Genomic DNA, 21,683 nt, shown 5'->3' on the forward strand with positions numbered 1-21,683 from the left:
AGGATGAAGAGGGGGCAGGGGGAGCAGTCTGTAAGGATGAAGATGGGGCAGGGGGAGCAGTCTGTAAGAATGAATATGGAGGCAGAAGGAGCACTCTGTAAGGATGAAGATGGGGCAGGGGGAGCAATCTCTAAGGATGGAGATGGGGCAGAGGGAGCAATCTGTAAAGATGAAGAGGGGATAGGAGGAGTAGTCTGTAAGAAGAAGAGGGGGCAGGGGGAACAGTCTGTAAGGATGAATATGGAGGCAGGGGGCAGTTTGTAAGGCTGAAGAGGGGACAGGAGTAGTAGTCTGTAAGAAGAAGATGGGTCGGGGAGCAGTCTGTAAGGATGTAGAGGGGGCAGGGGGAACAGTCTGTAAGGATGAAGAGGGGGCAGGGCAGCAGTCTATAAGGATGAAGAGGGGGCAGGGGTGCAGTCTGTAAGGATCAAGAGGGGACAGGATGAGTAGTCTAAGGATGAAGAGGGGGCAGGGGAGCAGTCTGTAAGAATGAAGATGGGGCAGGAGAAGCAGTTTGTAAGGATGAAGAGAGGGCAGAGGGAGCAGTCTGTAAGGATGAAGATGGGGCAGGGGAGTAGTCTGTAAGGATGAAGAGGGGACAGGAGGACTAGTCTTAAGAAGAAGAGGGGGCAGGGGGAACAGTCTGTAAGGATGAATATGGAGGCAGGGGGAGCAGTTTGTAAGGATGAAGAGGAGACAGGAGGAGGAGTCTGTAAGGATGAAGATGGGTCAGGGGGAGCAGTCTGTAAGGATGAAGATGGGTCAGGGGGAGCAGTCTGTAAGGATGAAGATGGGTCAGGGGAACAGTCTGTAAGGATGAAGAGGGGGCAGGGGAACAGTCTAAGGATGAAGAGGGGGCAGGGGGAGCAGTCTGTAAGGATGAAGAGGGGGCAGGGGTGCAGTCTGTAAAGATGAAGATGGGGCAGGCGAGTAGTCTGTAAGGATGAAGAGGGGACAAGAGGAGTAGTCTGTAAGGATGAAGATGGGGCAGTGGAGTAGTCTGTAAGGATGAAGAGGGGGCAGGGGAGCAGTCTGTAAGGATGAAGAGGGGGCAGAGGTGCAGTCTGTAAGGATGAAGAGGGGGCAGGGGTGCAGTCTGTAAGGATGAAGATGGAGGCAGGGGGAGCAGTCTGTAAGAATGAATATGGAGGCAGAAGGAGCACTCTGTAAGGATGAAGATGGGGCAGGGGGAGCAATCTCTAAGGATGGAGATGGGGCAGAGGGAGCAATCTGTAAAGATGAAGAGGGGATAGGAGGAGTAGTCTGTAAGAAGAAGAGGGGGCAGGGGGAACAGTCTGTAAAGATGAATATGGAGGCGGGGCAGTTTGTAAGGCTGAAGAGGGGACAGGGGTAGTAGTCTGTAAGAAGAAGATGGGTCGGGGAGCAGTCTGTAAGGATGTAGAGGGGGCAGGGGGAACAGTCTGTAAGGATGAAGAGGGGGCAGGGGGAGCAGTCTGTAAGGATGAAGATGGGGCAGGGCAGCAGTCTATAAGGATGAAGAGGGGGCAGGGGTGCAGTCTGTAAGGATCAAGAGGGGACAGGAGGAGTAGTCTAAGGATGAAGAGAGGGCAGAGGGAGCAGTCTGTAAGGATGAAGATGGGGCAGGGGAGTAGTCTTAAGAAGAAGAGGGGGCAGGGGGAACAGTCTGTAAGGATGAATATGGAGGCAGGGGGAGCAGTTTGTAAGGATGAAGAGGAGACAGGAGGAGGAGTCTGTAAGGATGAAGATGGGTCAGGGGGAGCAGTCTGTAAGGATGTAGAGGGGGCAGGGGGAACAGTCTGTAAGGATGAAGAGGGGGCAGGGGGAACAGTCTGTAAGGATGAAGAGGGGGCAGGGGGAACAGTCTGTATGGATGAAGATGGGGCAAAGGGGGCAGTCTGTAAGGATGGAGATGGGGCAGGAGAAGCAGTCTGTAAGGATGAAGGGGGGGCAGAGGGAGCAGTCTGTAAGGATGAAAATGGGGGCAGAAGGACCACTCTGTAAGGATGAAGATGGGGCAGGGGACCACTCTGTAAGGATGAAGAGGAGGCAGGAGGAGCAGTCTGTAAGGATGAAAAGGGGGCAGGGGGAGCAGTTTGTTAGGATTAAGATGGGTCAGGGGGAGCAGTCTGTAAGCATGAAGATGGGTCAGGGGGAGCAGTTTGTAAGGATGAAGATGGGACAGGAGGAGCAATCTCTAAGGATGAAGATGGGGCAGGAGGAGCAATCTGTAATGATGAAGAGCGGACAGAAGGAGCAGTCTGTAATGATGAAGAGGGGATAGGGGGAGCCGTCTGTAAGGATAAAGAGGGGGCAGGGGAGCAGTCTGTAAGGATAAAGATGAGGCAGGAAAGCAGTCTGTAGGGTTGAAGGGGGGACAGAGGGAGCAGTCTAAGATGGGGCAGGAGGAGCAGTCTGTAAGGATGAATATGGAGGACAGGAGGAGTAGTCTGTAAGAAGAAGAGGGGGCAGGGGGAACAGTCTGTAAGGATGAATATGGAGGCGGGGGGGCAGTTTGTAAGGTTGAAGAGGGGACAGTAGGAGTAGTCTGTAAGGATGAAGATGGGTCAGGGGGAGCAGTCTGTAAGGATGTAGAGGGGTCAGGGGGAGCAGTCTGTAAGGATGTAGAGGGGTCAGGGGGAGCAGTCTGTAAGGATGTAGAGGGGGCAGGGGGAACAGTTTGTAAGGATGAAGAGGGGGCAGGGGAGCAGTCTGTATGGATGAAGATGGGGCAAAGGGAACAGTCTGTAAGGATGAAGATGGGGCAGGAGAAGCAGTCTGTAAGGATGAAGAGGGGGCAGGGGAGCAGTCTGTAAGGATGAAGATGGGGCAGGAGAAGCAGTCTGTAAGGATAAAGAGGGGGCATAGGGAGCAGTCTGTAAGGATGAAAATGTGGGCAGAAGGACCACTCTGTAAGGATGAAGATGGGGCAGGGGACCACTCTGTAAGGATGAAGAGGAGGCAGGAGGAGCAGTGTGTAAGGATGAAGAGGGGGCAGGGGGAGCAGTTTGTTAGGATTAAGATGGGTCAGGGGGAGCAGTCTGTAAGCATGAAGATGGGACAGGAGGAGCAATCTCTAAGGATGAAGATGGGGCAGGAGGAGCAATCTGTAATGATGAAGAGCGGACAGAAGGAGCAGTCTGTAAGGATGAAGAGGGGATAGGGGGAGCAGTCTGCAAGGATAAAGGGGGCAGGGGAGCAGTCTGTAAGGATGAAGATGAGTCAGGAAAGCAGTCTGTAGGGTTGAAGAGGGGACAGAGGGAGCAGTCTGTAAAATGGGGCAGGAGGAGCAGTCTGTAAGGATGAATATGGAGGCAGGAGAAGCACTCTAAGGATTAAGATGGGTCAGGGGGAGCAGTCTGTAAGGATGAAGATGGGTCAGGTGGAGTAATCTGTAAGGATGAAGAGGGGGCAGAGGAGCAGTCTGTAAGGATGAAGATGGGGCAGGAGGAGCAATCTCTAAGAATGAAGATGGGACAGGAGGAGCAATCTGTAATGATGAAAAGGGGACAGAAGGAGCAGTCTGTAAGGATGAAGAGGGGGCAGACGAGCAGTCTGTAAGGATGAAGAGGGGGCAGGGGTGCAGTCTGTAAGGATGAAGATGGAGGCAGGGGGAGCAGTTTGTAAGGATGAAGAGGGGACAGGAGGAGAAGTCTGTAAGGATGAAGATGGGTCAGGGGGAGCAGTCTGTAAGGATGAAGATGGGGCAGGGGGAGCAGTCTGTAAGTATGAATATGGAGGCAGAAGGAGCAATCTGTAAGGATGAAGAGGGGGCAGGCGAGCAGTCTGTAAGGATGAAGATGGGGAAGGAGAAGCAGTCTGTAAGGATAAAGGGGCATAGGGAGCAGTCTGTAAGGATGAAAATGGGGGCAGAAGGACCACTCTGTAAGGATGAAGATGGGGCAGGGGGACCACTCTGTAAGGATGAAGAGGAGGCAGGAGGAGCAGTCTGTAAGGATGAAGAGGGGGCAGGGGGAGCAGTTTGTTAGGATTATGATGGGTCAGGGGGAGCAGTCTGTAAGCATGAAGATGGGTCAGGGGGAGCAGTCTAAGGATGAAGATGGGACAGGAGGAGCAATCTCTAAGGATGAAGATGGGGCAGAAGGAGCAATCTGTAATGATGAAGAGCGGACAGAAGGAGCAGTCTGTAAGGATGAAGAGGGGATAGGGGGAGCAGTCTGTAAGGATAAAGGGGGCAGGGGAGCAGTCTGTAAGGATGAAGATGAGGCAGGAAAGCAGTCTGTAGGGTTGAAGAGGGGACAGAGGGAGCAGTCTGTAAAATGGGGCAGGAGGAGCAGTCTGTAAGAATGAATATGGAGGCAGAAGGAGCAATCTGTAAGGATGAAGATGGGGCAGGGGGAGCAATCTCTAAGGATGAAGATGGGGCAGAGGGAGCAATCTGTAAGGATGAAGATGAGCAGGCGAGCAGTCTGTAAGGATGAAGAGGGGACAGGGGTGCAGTCTGTAAGGATGAAGATGGGGCAGGGGTGCAGTCTGTAAGGATGAAGATGGAGGCAGGGGGAGCAGTTTGTAAGGATGAAGAGGGGACAGGAGGAGTAGTCTGTAAGAAGAAGATGGGTCGGGGAGCAGTCTGTAAGGATGTAGAGGGGGCAGGGGGAACAGTCTGTAAGGATGAAGAGGGGGCAGGGGGAGCAGTCTGTAAGGATGAAGATGGGGCAGGGCAGCAGTCTATAAGGATGAATAGGGGGCAGGGGTGCAGTCTGTAAGGATCAAGAGGGGACAGGAGGAGTAGTCTAAGGATGAAGAGGGGGCAGGGGAGCAGTCTGTAAGGATGAAGATGGGGCAGGAGAAGCAGTTTGTAAGGATGAAGAGAGGGCAGAGGGAGCAGTCTGTAAGGATGAAGATGGGGCAGGGGAGTAGTCTGTAAGGATGAAGAGGGGACAGGAGGAGTAGTCTTAAGAAGAAGAGGGGGCAGGGGGAACAGTCTGTAAGGATGAATATGGGGGCAGGGGGAGCAGTTTGTAAGGATGAAGAGGGGAGAGGAGGAGGAGTCTGTAAGGATGAAGATGGGTCAGGGGGAGCAGTCTGTAAGGATGTAGAGGGGGCAGGGGGAACAGTCTGTAAGGATGAAGAGGGGGCAGGGGGAACAGTCTGTAAGGATGAAGAGGGGGCAGGGGTGCAGTCTGTAAGGATGAAGAGGGGACAGGAGGAATAGTCTGTAAGGATGAAGAGGGGGCAGGGGAGCAGTCTGTATGGATGAAGATGGGGCAAAGGGGGCAGTCTGTAAGGATGGAGATGGGGCAGGAGAAGCAGTCTGTAAGGATGAAGGGGGGCAGAGGGAGCAGTCTGTAAGGATGAAAATGGGGCAGAAGGACCACTCTGGAAGGATGAAGATGGGGCAGGGGGACCACTCTGTAAGGATGAAGAGGAGGCAGGAGGAGCAGTCTGTAAGGATGAAAAGGGGGCAGGGGGAGCAGTTTGTTAGGATTAAGATGGGTCAGGGGGAGCAGTCTGTAAGCATGAAGATGGGTCAGGGGGAGCAGTTTGTAAGGATGAAGATGGGACAGGAGGAGCAATCTCTAAGGATGAAGATGGGGCAGGAGGAGCAATCTGTAATGATGAAGAGCGGACAGAAGGAGCAGTCTGTAAGGATGAAGAGGGGATAGGGGGAGCAGTCTGTAAGGATAAAGAGGGGGCAGGGGAGCAGTCTGTAAGGATAAAGATGAGGCAGGAAAGCAGTCTGTAGGGTTGAAGGGGGGACAGAGGGAGCAGTCTAAGATGGGGCAGGAGGAGCAGTCTGTAAGAATGAATATGGAGGCAGGAGGAGCACTATGTAAGGCTTAAGATGGGTGGGAGGGAGCAGTCTGTAAGGATGAAGATGGGTCAGGTGGAGTAATCTGTAAGGATGAAGAGGGGGCAGAGGAGCAGTCTGTAAGGATGAAGATGGGGCAGGAGGAGCAATCTCTAAGAATGAAGATGGGACAGGAGGAGCAATCTGTAATGATGAAAAGATGACAGAAGGAGCAGTCTGTAAGGATGAAGAGGGGGCAGGCGAGCAGTCTGTAAGGATGAAGAGGGGGCAGGGGTGCAGTCTGTAAGGATGAAGAGGGAGCAGTCTGTAAGATGGGGCAGGAGGAGCAGTCTGTAAGGATGAATATGGAGGCAGGAGGAACACTCTGTAAGGATTAAGATGGGTCAGGAGGAGCAGTCTGTAAGGATGAGGAGGGGCAGGGGAGCAGTCTGTAAGGATGAGGGGGTAGGGGAGCAGTGAGCAAGGATGAAGAGGGGGCAAATGGAGCAGTCTGTAAGATGGGGCAGGAGGAGCAGTCTGTAAGGATGGATATGGAGGCAGGAGGAGCACTCTAAAGTGAAGATTGGTCAGGGGGAGCAGTCTGTAAGGATAAAGATGGGTCAGCGGGAGCACTCTGTAAGGATGAAGATGGGTCAGGGAGAGCGGTCTGTAAGGATGAAGATGGGTCAGGTGGAGCGGTCTGTAAGGATGAAGATTGGGTCAGGGGAGCAGTCTGTAACGATGAAGAGGAGGCAGGGAGAGCAGTCTGTAAGGATGAAAAGGGGGCAGGGGGAACAGTCTGTAAGGATGAAGATGGGGCAGGGAGAGCAGTCTGTAGGATGAAGATGGGGCAGGGAGAACAGTCTGTAAGGATGAAGAAGGGGTAGGGGAGCAGTGAGTAAGGATATAGAGGGGGCAAATGGAGCAGTCTGTAAGATGGGGCAGGGGGAACAGTCTGTAAGGATGAAGATGGGGCAGAGGGAGCAGTCTGTACGGATGAAGATTGAGTCAGGGGAGCAGTCTGTAAGGATGAAAAGGGGGCAGGGGGGCAGTCTGTAAGGATGAAGAGGGGGCAGGAGGAGCAATCTAAGGATGAAGATGGGGCACGGGGAGCAGTCTGTAAGGATTAAAAGGGGGCAGGGGAGCAGTCTATAAGGATGAAGAGGGGGCTGGGCAGGAGGAGCAGTCTGTAAGGATGAAGATGGGGCAGGAGGAGCAGTCTGTAAGGATGAAGAGGAGGCAGGGGGAGCAGGCTGTAAGGATGAAGTTGGGTCAGGGGGACAGTCTGTAAGGATGAAGATGGGGTACTGTCATGCTGGCTTTGGACTCTTTTCACACTGGGGAGTCTGCTGTGCAGTATTAGGGTATGTGCACACATTGCGGATTCCGGATTTGGCCCTGCGGATCTGCAGCAGATTCTCCTGCGTTGTACAGTACCATTATATTCTATGTAAAATAAAAACGCTGTGCACATGCTGCAGATTTTTCCTCGCAGATTTGCTGCGGTTTTGAATCCGCAGTATGTCAATTCTTTGTGCGGATTCCGCTGCGTTTTTACAGCTCTTCCATTATAGGAATCCGCAGGTGTAAAAACGCAGGTGAAATCCGCACAAAAACTGCAGAAAATCCGCACTAAATGTACAGGTAAAACGCAGGTCATTTTACCTGCGGATTTAGCAAAATCCGCATCAGAATCCGCACATACCCTTAGGCCAGGTTCACATAGCGTTAATGCAGTCTGATCAACGCTACCGTCAGTGTGCTCCGTTTGTCCGTTTTACCATCTGTTTGTCCATTTTTACCATGAGTGTCATCAGTGTTTGGTCAATGTGTCCATTTTTACCATCAGTGGGTCATCAGTGTTTTGGTCCTTGTGTCCCGTTTATCATCTGTGTGTCTGTTTCTACCATCAGTGTTAGTTCCGTGTGTCCGTTTCTACCATCAGTGTGTGTTCCATGTGTCCACTTTTACCATCTGTCCGTTTTTAACATCAGTGTGTCATCAGTGTTTGGTCAGTGTGTTCGTTTCTACTATCAGTGTGTGTGCCGTGTGTCCATTTTAACCATCATTGTGACATCAGTGTGTTCCGTTTGTCCGTTTTATCATCTGTGTGTCTGTTTCTACCATCAGTGTTGTCATGCCCTCAGCCGCAGGCACGGTCTCTGCTGCGCAGGGAGACCGGCGCCTATCTCGCAGCTCTGCTGCTACTACTCACCCTGTCCGTGGCTCCAGACAATCAGCGGCTCCTTTCTCTGCTAAGAACTTGCATCCTCTTGGCAGGTCTCCTGGTTATGCTCTTAGGAGGCGCGCCCGGCTTCCTGCACATACTTAAAACAGCAGGGCACCTGTTGTCTATTAAGGCTGTCTGTGCTGTGATGCTCTGTGCATAAAAGGCATCCTCCCTCAAGAGGGAGTTGTCTGAACAATGTGTTCATTCTGTGGGATTGCTGCCTCCCACTCAGGCAACAACGCTGCTTTTGCTCTGCGTTCTGAATGCCATTGCAATATTCTAAATATCTCTGTCTCCTCAGAATCCTCTGCTGGCAGTTCCCGCTCCTGGATCCCTCTGGACACTCCGGTTCCTACCCCAGACTGACCAAGGCTTTCCTCTTGGAATCTTCCAGTGACCATCGCAGGCTAGATCAGCCTTTCTGTGATTACTCAGACCTTCCAGGTCTCTCACCACCTCCTCTATATGGTCTGTATGGGTCGTCCCTCTGGTCCGGGCATCGCGGCATTAAGGTCATCTGGTGTTGCGACGGGGGAGCCCCTGTATAGGGGTACACCTTGCCCGGTGCTCCACTACGTGGTTCTGTGTCGTGGTCCAGAGGGTTCTTCCCTCAGGCATCTTGTCCATTTGTTTGCTTTATTTAATAAACATCTTTAGTTTATTTGATGCTCTTCTCCTGTCTCTTGTGTATCGGGTATACAGCTACCACTGCACCTTCAGTGGTCTAGTGGGTCCACTATACATCTTCACGCCCTGTGGGTGTAACAGTTTGTTCAGGCCATGGACTCCGCTGATACCCGATACTCAGCCCAGGGTGAGCTGGCTGTGCTTCGACAGAGTCAGGATCAGCTAGTGGCCTTTATGCAAACTTTGGATACCCGTCTGTCTACTCTACAGGCTGCCGAGCCCACCAACGCCACCCAGCTAGCAGAGCTCCATCTGGAACTCACCAACTAGAGATGCAGACCTGCTTGTTGGACTACATGACCTCCGTGGAGGACCAGTTAACTAAAGTACTGCCAGTTGCTGCATCCCCAGTCCTTCAGCCCCCAGTGCTGCATCCTATGGTTGTGACCTCTACAGGACCCAGTCCTCGTCTCTGCAAACCTCCTCGTTACAATGGTGACCCCAAGTTGTGCAGAGGATTTCTCAACCAATGCTTGTTGCATTTTTGTTTTTCGCCTCAGCATTTTCCGACTGACATGGTCAAGGTGGCTTTCCTTGCCTCACACCTGGAGGGAGAGGCTTTAGCCTGGTTCAACCCCCTAATGGAGCGGAATGATCCCATCGTGTCTGATCTGCAGGTATTCCTGGACACCTTCCGCAAGATATTCGATGAGCCTGGTCGTGCCACATCTGCTATGGAGTCTCTCTTCAATTTGTAACAGGGCTCTCTCTCTGTCGGTCAGTATGCCATCCGTTTCCGTACCCTGGCTTCGGAGCTCCAGTGGACCAATGAGCCTTTGGTCGGAGCCTTTCGGCGAGGATTATCCGGAAGAATCAAGGATGAATTGGCGGTCAGGGACCTACCTGAGACCCTGGATGATCTCATATCCCTCGCCATTCAAATTGACCTGCGTTTCCAGGAGCGCTCCAGGGAGAGGATTCTCGAGAAGCGATTTCATCGTCCTGCATCTTCACCGAAACCTCGGTTTCCGCCTTGTCCTGCTCCGGTTTCTAAGAATGAACTCATGGAGCTTGATCGCGTTAAGGTGAAGAGGAATAGGCAGGAGAAAATGTCCGCTAGGAATCCGCATCGTTATGTTGGATGCCCTGCTCCCAGTCCATGCAGTGGAATGGAGAGGCCGGAGAAACTCTTCCGCCTGGGACAGGTAAGAGAGGCCTCCCTAGGTGAGAATGATTCCTCACCTCCACTAACTTTATCCATACAGGTGATCTTCGGAAAGGTGCGGTTCTCCGAGACGGCCTATCTGGACTCTGGATCGGGTGGAAACTTCATCCAGCAAGCAGTGGCCATGCAGTTCGGGATCCCTATCACTCCTTTGCAGCCGTCCCGGCACATCATCTCCGTAGATGGAAGACCCCTGAAAGATCCCATTCTTGGTATCACCGAAGAGGCGGAGCTTCAAATCGGAGCACTCCACAAGGAGAGAATTGCCTTCTTTGTGTTACCGAATCTTTCTCCACCGTTTCTACTAGGTCTTCCGTGGCTGCGCCATCATGAACCTGTCCTGGATTGGCAGTCAGGAGATGTCCTTCGATGGGGTCAGTCTTGTCACAATCACTGCCTCGTACCCGTACGGCCTGGTTCAAGCCCGCGTCCTCCTGCAGCCTTACCCGGGTTACCCGCTGCCTACTGGTCCTTCGCAGATGTATTTGACAAGAAGGAGGCCGAAACTCTTCCCCCTGCACTGGCCTTATGATTCTCCCATCGACCTAATCCCCGGATCCACTCCGCCTCGAGGTAGGATCTACCCTCTTTCTCCCAGTGAGACTCAAGCCATGTCTGATTACATCAAGGAGAATTTGGCTCGAGGGTTTATCCAGAAGTCCTCTTCTCCGGCTGGAGCTGGATTCTTCTTCGTCAAGAAGAAAGATGGATCTCTTCGTCCGTGTATAGACTACCGTGGTCTCAATTTAATAACGGTAAAGAACAGATACCCTCTTCCCTTAATTCCAGAGCTCTTTGATCGCCTTCGAGGTTCCAGGATTTTTACCAAGTTGGATCTCCGTGGGGCTTACAACCTCATCAGGATACGATCTGGGGATGAGTGGAAAACCGCCTTCAACACGCGAGACGGTCACTACAAATATCTGGTGATGCCCTTCGGACTAAGCAATGCGCCCGCCGTCTTCCAGGAGTTTGTCAATGACATATTCCGTGACCTGCTCTATGTTTGTGCGGTGGTCTATCTGGACGACATCCTGGTATTTTCTCCCGACTTACCATCTCACAGGAGGAATGTTCGTCTCGTTCTTCAACGTTTGAGAGAGAATCGCCTCTACACAAAGTTTGAAAAATGTCTGTTTGAACAGAGATCGTTACCCTTTCTTGGCTTTATCATTTCTGATACAGGTCTCGAGATGGATCCAGAGAAGGTCTCCGCCGTGCTTAAGTGGCCCCGACCTGAGGGAATCAAGGCCATTCAGCGGTTTCTGGGATTCACCAATTACTATCGGCAATTTATCCCCCACTTCTCCTCCCTGGTAAGACCACTCACCGCTTTGACCTGTAAAGGTGCAAAACCAAGGGATTGGACTCCTGAGGCCGAGTCGGCTTTCACTTCCCTTAAACAAGCCTTCTCTACTGCCCCAGCTCTTCACAGACCAATGATCAACAAGCAGTTTTTCCTGGAGGTTGACGCCTCGTCATCTGGAGCCGGAGCGGTCCTCACGCAGAAACTGTCTACCGGATGGTGAGACAGATGGTGACCTGTGGATTCTTTTCCAAGGCATTCTCGCCCTGCGAACGTAACTACTCAATTGGGGATAGAGAGTTACTGGCAATTAAGTTAGCCTTAGAAGAATGGCGATATCTGCTTGAAGGCGCAGTTCATCCAGTCATCATTTACACAGATCATAAAAACCTGTCCTACCTCCAGTCAGCTCAAAGACTCAACCCTCGCCAGGCTCGTTGGTCTTTATTTTTTGCTCGTTTCAATTTCTCTCTCCATTTCCGCCTTGCAGAGAAGAATATCAAAGCCGATGCGCTTTCCAGGTCATTCCTGTCAGACTACCTTGAAGAGGAGCCTCAGCATATCATTTAACCATCCAAGATGATCATGGTGGCTCCAGTCAGTCTGTCGCAGATCCCGCCCGGTAAGACTCTTGTAATTGAAAGAGACAAGAGGAGAGTTCTACGCTGGGGTCATTCTTCTAAGCTGGCCGGACACGCCGGTCAAAAGAAGATGTTACAGCTAATATCACGATACTACTGGTGGTCCACCTTGCGCCAAGATGTTCTGGACTTCGTTGCAGGCTGTCCCGCCTGTGCTCGTAATAAAACACCCAAGAAACTGCCAGCTGGTCGCCTCCTTCCACTCCCAGTTCCATCTGCTCCCTGGCAACACATTGCCATGGACTTCATCACGGATCTGCCAGCATCATCCGGTTGTAGAGTAATCTGGGTTGTTGTTGACCGGTTCTCCAAGATGGGACATTTCACTCCGCTCTCTGGTCTTCCTTCCGCCCCTAAACTCGCAGAGCTCTTCATTCAGCATGTCCTTTGGCTTCACGGACTTCCACTCCATATTGTCTCTGACAGGGGAGTTCAGTTCATTTCCCGCTTCTGGCGGTCCCTCTTTAAGTTGTTGGATATCACCCTGGATTTCTCCTCGGCCTATCACCCACAATCTAATGGCCAAGTGGAGAGAGTGAATCAAGTCCTCACAAACTATCTGCGACACTTTGTGAATGGTCATCACAGCGACTGGGCCAACCTGCTACCATGGGCGGAGTTTTCATACAACAATCATGTCGGTGAGTCCTCTAACTCCCCGTTTTTCATTGTTTATGGACAGCATCCTAGGATCCCGACTCCACTGCCTCTTGCTTCTGGCAATCCTGCAGCTGAGTCCCTGGCAAAGGACTTCTCAAAGGTCTGGACAGAGACCAGGACCTCTTTGGAGCAGGCATCGGTTTGGATCAAGGAGCATGCGGATAAAAGACGTCTGGATCCACCACCTTACCAACCCGGAGATAAGGTATGGCTGTCTTCCAGGCACATCCGTCTTAAGGTCCCTTCTTATAAACTGGCTCCTCGTTTCATCGGTCCCTTTGAAGTGCTCCACCGGATCAACGATGTGTGCTATCGTTTGAAGTTGCCAGCCTCCTTACGGATCCATAACTCCTTCCATGTCTCCCTGCTGAAGCCAGTTGTTCTCAGTCGCTTCACCCAGGATCCAGGTAAATTTCCTTCTGTCAGTTCCGAGGATGTCTATGAAGTGAAGGACATCCTGGCCATGAAGAGAAGAGGGGGCAGATCGCTCTTTCTGGTTGACTGGAAGGGATATGGTCCTGAGGAGAGATCCTGGGAGCCTGAGGAGAACATTAATGCCCCGATGCTTCTTAGAAAGTTCCTGGCGGGTTTGAAGAAGGGGGGGGGCGTAAGGGGGAGGGTACTGTCATGCCCTCAGCCGCAGGCACGGTCTCTGCTGCGCAGGGAGACCGGCGCCTATCTCGCAGCTCCACTGCTGCTACTCACCCTGTCCGTGGCTCCAGACAATCAGCGGCTCCTTTCTCTGCTAAGAACTTGCATCCTCTTGGCAGGTCTCCTGGTTATGCTCTTAGGAGGCACACCCGGCTTCCTGCACATACTTAAAACAGCAGGGCACCTGTTGTCTATTAGGGCTGTCTGAGCTGTGATGCTCTGTGCATAAAAGGCATCCTCCCTCAAGAGGGAGTTGCCTGAACAATGTGTTCATTCTGTGGGATTGCTGCCTCCCACTCAGGCCACACTCTGCTTTTGCTCTGCGTTCTGAATGCCATTGCAATATTCTAAATATCTCTGTCTCCTCAGAATCCTCTGCTGGCAGTTCCCGCTCCTGGATCCCTCTGGACACTCCTGTTCCTACCCCAGACTGACCAAGGCTTTCCTCTTGGAATCTTCCAGTGACCATCGCAGGCTAGATCAGCCTTTCTGTGATTACTCAGACCTTCCAGGTCTCTCACCACCTCCTCTATATGGTCTGTATGGGTCGTCCCTCTGGTCCGGGCATCGCGGCATTAAGGTCATCTGGTGTTGCGACGGGGGAGCCCCTGTATAGGGGTACACCTTGCCCGGTGCTCCACTGCGTGGTTCTGTGTCGTGGTCCAGAGGGTTCTTCCCTCAGGCATCTTGTCCATTTGTTTGCTTTATTTAATAAACATCTTTAGTTTATTTGATGCTCTTCTCCTGTCTCTTGTGTATCGGGTATACAGCTACCACTGCACCTTCAGTGGTCTAGTGGGTCCACTATACATCTTCACGCCCTGTGGGTATAACAAGTGTTGTGTCCGTTTCTACCATCAGTGTTTGGTCCGTGTGTCCATTTTACCATCTGTGTGTCTGTTTCTACCATCAGTGTGACATCAGTCTTTGGTCCGTGTGACCATTTATATCATCAGTGTGTTCCGTTTGTCCGTTTTTACCACCAGTGTCATCAGTGTTTGGTCCGTGTGTCCGATTTACCATCTGTGTGTATGTTTCTACCATCAGTGTGACATCAGTGTGTGTGTTCCGTGTGTCCATTTTTACCATCAATGTCATCATCATGTTAAATACGGACAGCACACAGATTGTGCACTGATACCATCTGTGTGTGGTTTGTGTTTTTCACAGAGCTATTGATTTTAATCCATGACAACAGAAAAAAAACAGTGAAAAATGAGGATGAATGAACTCATGGAGATCAACATCCAACACTGCGGAGACACCATCTCATGTTTCTCAACGCAGTGATTCTAGAACAAAGCCCCCATCCCTTATAGGAAATATGCAAATCACAAGCCACGGAGACACCATCACGTTTCTCAACGCAAGCAATGACTAGCCAGGTCTTTCCCCGGGAAGAAACAACCACGGGAAGGGCAGTCTCCAATGAAGGAAACCACCTATGCCAAAACATGGTATCCATCCACAGACAGCTGTTTCGGGGTATTGCCCCTCATCAGTGTGGAGTAGGAAACTGGCTAGTAGGAGCAAACAGAAAAAAAACAGACATGTCTCAGTGAGTTTTTCATGGACACATGATCTGTGAAAAAACATGGACATGTGAATAGCACAGAGCAGCATAGATTAAAAAGCAGTGGCTCCCAACCTTTCTCACCTTGAGAGCCACATCCAGCTCTGAGAGAGGGTGCGAGCCACATCCAGCTCTGAGAGAGGTTCGCGAACCATGTTCAGCTTTGAGAGATGGTCGCGAGCCACATCTGGCTCCACACTCTCTCATATTAGTGGCAAGTAAAGACCCTATTATAGGTATAATGACAGCCAAAGCTTTTCCTCAGAAGCAGTATACCAAGATCCAAGGGTTCCCACAATCCCCTCTTCAGGATTCTCCCATCAAGTACTCCCACCACACTGTCGTATCCGGCTTCAAGCACCTCCTCTGTCAGGTGGTATCATCATGTCACCAGCACATTATCCTTAAATTATCTCTAAACCCCTAAGACCAGTATATGTGCATCCAGATCTGCTCTTCTGTGCTGGACTACTCACAAAGTTCACCATTTTGAGATGCGCTCTTCATAGCTCTTTGCTAGACCAGGAGCTAATGCACTAAGCTGGCAGACAGTCGCGAGCCACAATTCATGAGATCGTGAGCCGCATGCGACTCCCGAGCTACAGGTTGGGGATCCCTGTTATGAAGAGTATGTGCAGTATGCATGAGAAAATGGATACAAGTACAGTTGAAACCAGAAGTTTACATACACTATATAAAAGGACACAAAAGTATAAGAAGGAGGAAGGCACCTCTGTATTAAAATCTTCAAGGCTTTATTTCGTATTCAAAAAGATAACATTTCAACGTGATGGCAGGAAACACTCTGATGCATTTCTGGCACTGGTGTCCCTTTAGTCATAGAATACTGTAACAACCCAGCTGGCATCACTGCATGGCCTCCCATCTCCTGCACACCAACTTACTCACTGCTCCAGGTCATGCTGTGATTTCTGTCTGCTGCCAGCTCCATGCGCTATGCCTCTTGTCTCCTGCTTTCTCTCTGCATGTTATCTGGCTGTGTGTATAGGGGGGTGGCGCCTGAACTCTCTGCTTCTTATGGAGTCAGGGTGCACCTGTCTAATGTGTCTCTCACCAATTACCTAGAGCCTTCTACTATTTAGGGCTGCCGCACCCACTGGAACATTGCCTGTGCAATGTCTCAACTCAGCTTGTTGCTGCTGAGTTAGCCAGGCCCTGTCCTATGTCTTGCCTTCTGTGGAAGCTTTGAGCCTAATCTCTGTGTCTTGGTACTTTGCTTAGTACTTCTCTGTCTGCCCTCCAGTAGGCAGAATATCCTGGTCTCTGTCTTGTCTCAGCTTTGTCTTGCACTGTCTTGCCACCTCCAGGAGGCTGTATTTCCTGGTTCCTGTGCCATTACTCCTTGTCTTGTCTTGGTCTAAGCCTAGCTTTGCATCTGTGTATACTTCGGTCCCTGTACCTTGTCTCGTACTGTTTCCCTGTCTGAATTCTGTCCTACCTGTGTCAATCTCCTTGTCTGTGGTTCCTTTCCCTGCTGTGTCTTTCCCTGTGTCCTCCCTGTCTGTACTCTGCACTCTTGCAAGCTCCGCCTATTCTGCACTTTTGCAGGCTCCGCCTACTCCACACTCTTGCAGGCTCCACCTACTCCGCACTCTTGCAGGCTCCGCCTACGCTGCACTCCTGCAGCTCCGCCTACTACGCACTCATTCCTGTATCCATACCTGCTCCTCCCGTGTGAACAGGTCCCTACCTGTTCCTTCATACACCACGCCTGCCTGCCCAGTGTCTCAAGCCGTGCCTGCCTGCCCAGTGTCTCAAGCCGTGCCTGCCTGCCCAGTGTCTCAAGCCGTGCCAGCCTGCCCTGTGTCTCAAGCCGTGCCAGCCTGCCCTGTGTCTCATCAATGCCAGCCTTGCCCTGTGTCTCGTTCATGAAAGCCTGCCCTGTGTCTCCAAGCCGTGCCTGCCTGCCAGTGTATCAAGCCGTGCCTGCTTGCCCTGTGTCTCAGCCATGCCTGCTTGCCCTGTGTCTCACCCCTGCCAGCTTGCCCTGTGTCTCAGCCTGCCTGTCACTCGCATCTGACCAGGTGTCCTGTCCCCGAGTGGGATCTGCAGTCACAGCCAGACACCCCCCTGGAGTGGCACCTGGCAGCTGCCTGCTGCACAACCCTGACCTCACCATTGGAGGCTCCAGAGAAGACCAAGACAGCTGTCTTAGTCACGCCCCTTCCAGGGTAGTCTGGTCTGTGGCACAGTGGGGCCACAAGCCCCCGGCTCACGCTAATCAGCCAAGGCGCGAGCGTGACAAATACATGTATATAAGTATACAAAAATACACATGCATGTTTTTCTCAATATTTGACATGAAATCAGAATAAACCTTTCCCGTTTTAGGTCCATTAGGATTACCATAATTATTAATATTTGCGAAATGCCAGAATGGGAGAGATAATGTTTTAAGGCATTTTATATTACTGCAAAGTGAAAAGTTTACATACATTTCATTAGTATTTGGCACCAATGCCCTTAAACTGAATGAGGAAGAACTGCCGAAACGCGTGTCAAGGGGATAGCCCTCTAGACTCTGGTTATTTATACATTTTCTGATACTGGTCTTGGCTTGGATTTATTATATTTCCAGATGATATTGCTTACAAATGCTTATATAATGCCTGCTTTGACCTTATGCTGTAATTTGCACTTTTGTCTCTGGATTTTACCTTGAGTTATTTAATTTTTTGTTAGTCATTTCATTATTCAATATTTATTTTCTCTCTAAGGAGTTACGAGGGGCAAACCCCAGTACTGTCTCTTTGTGTCCTGCTTGCACTTTAGTTATATGCACCTTGCACCTTATGAGGATTTTACTTTTCTCAGGGTTACAACTCTATTGGCCTTTCTATTAAATTGAGTTCATTCATCCTGCAGGGTGCTGTCTGAAATGCAAAACCTCAGACACAGCTTATTTATCTGCTCAGTGTTTGCTTTTGTCATTTTCTGTATGGTCTGTACACATCTCTGTTTTTAACCTCTTATATTTTTGTGACTCAATAAAATTATGTACTTATTCATATATTTTGTATTTGGAGGACTGGTGTTCTCTATATAGGATTACTCATTGCATTAGTACCAGATCTAGCAAACCACTATAAAAAACATTTTAAGACTTTTGCAAGTAGCCCTGCACATAAGAGCAGATCTGAATGTGCATATATTGGCCTTGGTGGAGAAATAAATTAAGTAGTGATGGGTAGTCTGGCACTTTTTGGTTATCAAGGTCCTTTGTCTCTGCTCACGAAAAAGAGCCAGCTCTTTTGGATCCCTAATCTATAATAATAAATGCCCTAACCAGTGTCCGGTTGTAACAACTTCCGTCCAGTTGTAACCGGTGACGTCACCACACACACACACACGCACATATTAACCCTCAACACACCACACCGCCTCAACACACACTCCTCTCACCTTTCACCTCCACTCATGTCCACTCACTCTTTCACTCCACATACGTTCCTTTCTCTCACTCCGTTTCTCATACTCACACCGTCATCGTCGCTGCCCCGACATCTTCCTCCGCCGCCGCGATCCAGGATCCAGACGTTCTCCAGGCCGCCGACATGTTCTTGCGGGACGCCATCTTGGATGTCGTGAAATCCCGCGAGATTCAAGATGGCGTCGCCGCAACAATATGTCGCTGGCGTGGACGACATCGGGATCCAAAAAGATGGCGTCGGCGAAATCTCGCGAGATTACGCCGACGCCATTTTGGATCCCGATGTCGCCCATGCCAGCGACATGTTGTTGCGGCGACGCCATCTTGAATATCGCGGGACTTCACGACATCCAAGATGGCGTCCCGCAAGAATATGTCGCTGGCGTGGGCGACATCGGGATCCAAAATTGCGTCGGCGTAATCTCGCGAGATTTCGCCGACGCCATCTTTTTGGATCCCGATGTCGTCCACGCCAGCGACATGTTGTTGCGGCGACGCTATCTTGAATATCGCGGGATTTCACGAAATCCAAGATGGCGTCCCGCAAGAACATGTCGGCGGCCTGGAGAACGTCTGGATCCTGGATCGCGGCGGCGGAGGAAGATGTCGGGGCAGCGACGATGACGGTGTGAGTATGAGAAACGGAGTGAGAGAAAGGAACGTATGTGGAGTGAAAGAGTGAGTGGACATGAGTGGAGGTGAAAGGTGAGAGGAGTGTGTGTTGAGGCGGTGTGGTGTGTTGAGGGTTAACATGGCAAGAGGTGTTAACGACGTCGGAGAAATCTCGCGAGATTTCGCCGACGCCATCTTGCATTCGTGAAATTGCGTCATTTACCTCACGCCGACTTGCTGTGCGGACGCTTGGCATTGCCTGTACCACCATAACTACTGCTGCCTTGGTCCTATGCCTGTTTACTGCCGGTGTCTAATTACTGGACCAATTTGCCTGTACCGCCATAACTACTGCTGCCTTGCTCCTCTGCCGGTGTCTAATTACAGGACCAATTTGCCTATACCGCCATAACTACTGCCTTTGTCCTCTGCCGGTGTCTAATTACAGGGCCAATTTGCCTATACTGCCATAACTACTGCTGCCTTTGTCCTCTGCCAGTGTCTAATTACAGGGCCAATTTGCCTCTATCGCCATAACTACTGCTGCCTTGCTCCTCTGCCGGTGTCTAATTACAGGGCTAATTTGCCTCTACCGCCATAACTACTGCTGCCTTGCTCCTCTGCCGGTGTCTAATTACAGGGCTAATTTGCCTCTACCGCCATAACTACTGCTGCCTTGCTCCTCTGCCGGTGTCTAATTACAGGGCTAATTTGCCTCTATCGCCATAACTACTGCTGCATTGCTCCTCTGCCGGTGTCTAATTACAGGGCCAATTTGCCTATACCGCCATAACTACTGCTGCCTTGCTCCTCTTCCGGTGTCTAATTACAGGATCAATTTGCCTCTACCGCCATAACTACTGCTGCATTGCTCCTCTGCTGGTGTCTAATTACAGGGCCAATTTGCCAATACCGCCATAACTACTGCTGCCTTGCTCCTCTGCCGGTGTCTAATTACAGGGCCAATTTGCCTCTACCGCCATAAGTACTGCTGCCTTGCTCCTCTGACTGTTCACTGCCTGTGTCTAATTACAGGGCCAATTTGCCTCTACCGCCATAACTACTGCTGCCTTGCTCCTCTGCCGGTGTCTAATTACAGGGCCAATTTGCCTCTACCGCCATAACTACTGCTGCCTTGCTCCTCTGCCGGTGTCTAATTACAGTGCCAATTTGCCTCTACTGCCATAACTACTGCTGCCTTGCTCCTCTGCCGGTGTCTAACTACAGGGCCAATTTGCCACTACCACTTCATAACTACTGCTGGGCAATTACAGGGTCAATTAGTATCTGTTTACTCTACAATACTCCAGGACGCCTTCTTCACTGCCAGATAACTGCCAAATAGACTCCTTTACCTGTGCCAACATGAGTCATAACAAAAAGTATGCCAATGCCAGTGAAAGGAAAGCAGCTTTAGCACTACGACAAAAACAACGCCGTGCTAATGAGACTCCTGAGGAAAAACACCATCGCCTTGAGAAGATTAAGGCTTATAAACGCCGTCGCCTCACACACGAATCCCCTAACTCTAAATCCATAAGATTGGCTGAAGAAGCCTCTGCACGCCGTCACCGCCGACAACAGACGGCCTCTTCCTCATCATTATTATTAGACTCACAACAGGATGCTTCCACATCAGCATGTGGAACAATTTACTGCTACACTTCATCCCATATGCCGTTCACTGACATAACTAATCAGCAATCTGTTTCTGCCCTATCAATACCACCATTCAATACCGATGCACAGTATGCCAATGCCAGTGAAAGGAAAGCAGCTTTAGCACTACGACAAAAACAACGCCGTGCTAATGAGACTCCTGAGGAAAAACAGCATCGACTTGACAAGATTAAGGCTTATAAACGCCGTCGTCTCACACACGAATCCCCTAACTCTAAATCTATTACATTGGCTGAAGAAGCCTCTACACGCCATCACCGCCAACAACAGACGGCTTCTTCCTCATCATCTATAATAATAAATGCCCTAACCAGCTTCCGGTTGTAACAACTTCCGTCCAGTTGTAACCGGTGACGTCACCACACACACACGCACGTTAACCCTCAACACACCACACCGCCTCAACACACACTCCTCTCACCTTTCACCTCCACTCACGTCCACTCACTCTTTCACTCCACATACGTTCCTTTCTCTCACTCCGTTTCTCATACTCACACCGTCATCGTCGCTGCCCCGACATCTTCCTCCGCCGCCGCGATCCTGGATCCAGACGTTCTCCAGGCCGCCGACATGTTCTTGCGGCGACGCCATCTTGGATTTCGTGAAATCCCGTGAGATTCAAGATGGCGTCGCCGCAAGAACATGTCGCTGGCGTGGACGACTCGGGATCCAAAAAGATGGCGTCGGCGAAATCTCGCGAGATTACGCCGACGCCATTTTGGATCCCGATGTCGTCCACGCCGGCGACATGTTCTTGCGGCGACGCCATTTTGGATCGGCGAAATCCCGCGATAGTCAAGATGGCGTCGCCGCAAGAACATGTCGCCGGCGAGGACGATGTCGGGATCCAAAATGGCGTCGGCGAAAACTCGCGAGATTTCGCCGACGCCATTTTGGATCCCGACGTCGTCCACGCCGGCGACATGTTCTTCCGGCGACGCTATCTTGACTATCGCGGGATTTCACGATACTCAAGATGGCGTCGCCGCAAGAACATGTCGCCGGCGTGAACAACGTCTGGATCCAGGATGGCGCCGGCGGAAGAAGATGTCGGGGATCGTGGAGTAGCGGCGATGACGGCGTGAGTATGAGAGACGGAGTGAGAGAAGGGGTCGTATGTGGAGTGAAAGAGTGAGTGGAGATGGTGAAAGGTGAGAGGAGTGTGTGTTGAGGAGTATGTGTGTTGAGGGTTAACATGGCAAGAGGTGTGATGCTATCGCATCCTCCCGATGCGATAGCATCGGGCCATAATCTAGTAAATATATATTCACCAATAAGGTGAACAAATATGTA

This window comes from Dendrobates tinctorius, unplaced genomic scaffold, assembly GCF_039654945.1.
Source record: "Dendrobates tinctorius isolate UK_male_01 unplaced genomic scaffold, ASM3965494v1 ptg000030l, whole genome shotgun sequence".
Lineage (NCBI taxonomy): Eukaryota > Metazoa > Chordata > Amphibia > Anura > Dendrobatidae > Dendrobates > Dendrobates tinctorius.